The 4,303-nt window shown below is 35.5% G+C and overlaps 2 long non-coding RNA genes across 2 annotated transcripts; one reads left to right on the top strand and one right to left on the bottom strand.

Annotated features, from left to right (window-relative positions):
- On the top strand, nt 1-2,773 carry LOC112707564 (uncharacterized). The gene is made up of 2 exons (XR_003156105.2): nt 1-572; nt 2,301-2,773. It is a non-coding gene; the product is annotated as an uncharacterized lncRNA (long non-coding RNA).
- LOC114924328 (uncharacterized) lies at nt 2,262-4,303 on the bottom strand. Its single transcript, XR_011864868.1, has 4 exons — nt 3,917-4,303; nt 3,671-3,710; nt 2,798-3,589; nt 2,262-2,488 (listed from the first exon to the last, which is right to left on the bottom strand). It is a non-coding gene; the product is annotated as an uncharacterized lncRNA (long non-coding RNA).

Below are 4,303 nucleotides of genomic sequence, written 5' to 3'. Positions count from 1 at the left end.
GAAAAGATTCAATTTATTTTTACTATAAATCACTACAAGAGAAACGGGACTTAGCAGCGGAAAATTGTTGCCAAAACGCCGTAAATCTACTGAGTTGGTGCGGTTCTTATTGCGGAATCAAGCTCCGCTCCAATTGATTGGATTTGGTTGCTGTTTACAGTCCCAACCGCAGCAAATAACCTTGGGAGAGGGGGGTTTGTTTCATTAATACCCCCAACCAAAATATTTCGACGCCATTAACCTTCACCCTTTTTGCGTGAACCCCAGCAGAGCAAAGGCACCAATCACTGGTCTCCTTCCTCCGCTGTTGTGACTCTCCCCTCTGTCAGTTCCAGCTACTACGTCCGTGTCGTCATTCTTCCCCGTCACTGATCTCCTCTCCCTGTCGTGTAGCTCCCGCCCGCGCGCGAAGGTAAAGTGAAATGGGTCGTCCAAGTCTTCTCCTTCCTCTGTGCACATCCGTGACGTCGGTGGCGGTCCCCAACCATCCATCCTGGTGTCGTTGTCGGCAGCTTTCCCCCTTGCCCTTGTCCTGTTGTGAGTTGCCGATCGCCCCCTCTCCCCTCTCTCTGGTTCGTCCTTCTCTCTTGTCCCAATTTAATTTGAGTGGCTGTTCATAAATTAATTTTGCATCAATTTCATCTTTGTGCTTTTTGAATTTTGATTCGAACAACGTTGATCAATTTACTTTGCCCAAAATTTCCTTCCCCAATTTAACATTCTGATTTACTTTTCCCCGAATTTTTGAACCCCTAAGTTTTGATTACTTTTTTATTGCTTTTAAAATCATATAAAAATCCGTAGCAATCATAATTTTTAATGAACAAACATCAACAGATGTTGAACACTAGTGATTTTAAAAAAAAATTCAAGTCGAATAAACTATTTCAAAAAACTTGTAGTTGCCCAAAAAAATCTATCCAAAACTATAAAAACTAAAAGTTTTGACTATCATTCAGCAGGAATCTATACTTTTCATATGAACTTTTGGCATCAAAAGCATGTGAGGAACGATCCTCAAGGATAACGTAGGCATTGAATCCCTGAAGTTTTGGCTCTTAATTGATACCATGTGGCACTACTCTTTCACATGCATCCAACAAAGATGATAGTCAACACAATTTGTACCCTCAATTCTCTTGGCTCCATGTAACACTACTCTTTCACATGCATCCAACAAAGATGATAGTCAACACAACATTTTATCTTTGCGATGTTTTTTTTATTTATTTTTACACAAAATTACTTAAATTATTCTAATGAGTTTCCAAATACTCGGTTTTGACTTAGGCGGGGTTTGGTAAAGCTTTTTGCTTGTGCTTTTTAAAAGCACAAGCACGTCATTTTGCGTTTGGTAAATTAAAAAGCTCAAGTGCTTGTGCTTGCGGCTTTTAAAAGTTAGGGGTGCTTTTGAAAGCACCTAGGAGGAAGCTTTTCAAAGCTGATTTATGCTTACCAAATTTTTTTCATTTTCCCGCACATATTTCCCGCTATTATATTGCCATTAAAATCTTCATACATTTCTAACTTCTCTTCCTAACCTTCATAAAATCTAACACAATCTTCATATATTTTTTATTTTTCAACCTAATCTTCACAAATTTCAACACAAATACATCTCTATCACATATTAGGTATGAACTTCTATCTATTTATATTATTTTTTTTGCGTTAATTTTGTATTTTTTCAGTAGATCTATTATCTTTGTTTGTTTTTTTCTGTTCTTTGAAACGGGGAGAGGTTGATGAAAACCAATCATAAAATTTTTTTTGCATGAGCATTAGTCCAAATTATAATAACAACATGTATATACATATGTAAATATAGATATATAATCATAAGAGTAGTTTATTTGAGATATGTGTCCCATTTTTTTATGATCTGTAAAGGTGAGCCTGACATGTTAACCTTTTGAACATGTTAACCTTCAACACATCTAAATCGTACCAATAAGTAGGTAGAGTTAATGGAATAAAACCGGTTTTGCAACTTTTGTCTTGTATCCAAGTTGTTAGCATGTACTTTAATTTTACCACAATTTTTATTTATGTTCTTCACTAGTCTCCTCTTGGCCTGACAGTGACACCATCTCCTAAAAAATCGTTTATCTTTGATTCTTGCATCTCCTCTTTATTTCTATGCTCAATATATTACTATTATTACTATTATTATTACTTGAAAGACACTTATTCCAAGTTATTCACATTTATTAATTTATTTACTAGAGGATTTATTTTATGCACCAATATACTGCAAATAGTTTTCAAATTTTGAATAATATTGATGCTATTTCTTGTAGGAGACCTTGCCAAATGAAAAAAGGGAAGAAAATGACAAAGAAAGACACCATATCAAATGAGAAACAACAAGAAAAGTTACGTCCTGAAATCTCCAAGAGGGAGAAGAAAATGAAGACAAGTGATAAAGGCTCTCGTGCAAAGAAAAAACCTCATTGGTCTTCAAAGTTTCCATCTCTCTGCCATTTCACTGAAAGTAATAACAATGCCGACGGTGAAACCATCAAATTGCCTCCAAACACCGAGTCAAAAGATATATTGAATTCAAAGTGTGAAGGAGATGGAAAATTACTAAAGGAGAGGGATGACAAGGAAATATAACTTCTTATCAATCTTTTCTCTCTTCGTATTTTTTCTTGTAGTTTGGAATCTTTACATAATTATTCTATCCATATTTCTATCTAATGGTGAGATGATGTTCAAACAAAATTTGTGGTGAATAATTATAATTTCTAAGTTCATTTTCAAAAAGAAAGATTTAAAGCACGATTAAATTTACCATGTCGAACACTTTTCGCACCTTCATCCCACATGTTGAGTTTTTCTAGTCATCTTTGTCTTCTTCATACAACTTCTCATCAAGCTAGTGTTCTGTGCCTCTATGTTTCTCACTCTCTTAACCTCTGATTTACTTTTCTTTTGTGGTCCAATTCTCATTAAACTCACTCTAACTCTCCTTCAAACAAAACTTAGTGTCCCAGAGAAGCTTTGTTCATCATCCTCACCAGATTGAACTTGCAAAGTCTTCACATTTGAATTGCCTCACCATTTCTATTCTTTGATATAGAGGAATCACGCTGAACCATACTTTGTAAATCCCACTTATTTAACCTTCACCATAAAAATCCTCCCTTCAATCTTCAACCATACATCCCCTTGTATTTTTCTTATCAAACACATATTTATAAGAACATTTTCCTGAGCTGAAAGAGTAATAATCTTCCTATGTTAAATCATAGCATCTTACGATATTCCTATACATTCTAGCCAGACTCTTATACAAACATAAACATAAACACTAATTGTTCTTTCTTCTTCCTAGACAGATCAATATCATTTATTCTCCCTGTCAAACAGAACAGATTGAACATCTCCTTCTTGGGGATATTCCGCACCAAAATCCCAACATGATGAAAGATTAATGTTCTACCCTTTTAAAATTGATCTACAAATTCTTTGAAATAGAAAGCAAATGGCAAATTGATAGCTACAAGGGTGAACCAGCGTTACATATTTGCGATATAAGTAACACTTACCTGTGTATCATGGACAAGGATACCATCAATTCTTCCTTATTTTGAAACAAAATATGCAAATGTCAGAGAATAAGCATTGCCAACTTCATTTTCAAGTCGCAAAGTTAAAATCTCACCTTCAAATTTGAAACACAAATACTGGAGAGCGAGCATTGCCTAATGAATTCAAAAAGGATGCATAAAAAAGAAAACCATCCAATTTAAGAGTGTGACTTTATGAATCAACAGAGGGTGTTATTTTACCCAACACACGGACAAAACCCATTCGTGCTTCAAAAAATTTCAGATTTATGAAACCAGATCGTTTTTCTTTTAATTCTCAAAATATACAAATTCATAAACCTCAAACAAAAGTAATTCACCTTGTCACCTTTGGAGCAACTGTGGAAGAAGGGCAAAATAGACACTTATCGAGAGCTAAAAGAACGACATGAACAGCAAGCAGGAGCGTCATCTACGCAACCAGTTGCAGCAGCAGCCAGCGAACAGAGTTTCTGACGAGAAGAAATCGAAGAGACGCACAACAACAACACGAACAAAGGCTCAGCAAAACAGAGCTTCTGGTTAGGGAAGCATTGAGAAGGTGATGTTGAGACTTGCGGGTTTAGGTTTTCATTTTCAGAGGATTAAGAACTTATTATGGGATTTATAGAACTCCTGCAGATTAGAAACAAAAACCCCTCTAAATTGATCTCCAAAAAGCGAGAAGGGAAAAAGGGATTCTCTTAGTAATTTTACACGGACTCCCC

The sequence above is a fragment of the Arachis hypogaea genome, chromosome 8, assembly GCF_003086295.3.
Source record: "Arachis hypogaea cultivar Tifrunner chromosome 8, arahy.Tifrunner.gnm2.J5K5, whole genome shotgun sequence".
Taxonomy (NCBI): domain Eukaryota; kingdom Viridiplantae; phylum Streptophyta; class Magnoliopsida; order Fabales; family Fabaceae; genus Arachis; species Arachis hypogaea.
This window is presented reverse-complemented; position numbering and strand designations above follow the sequence as displayed.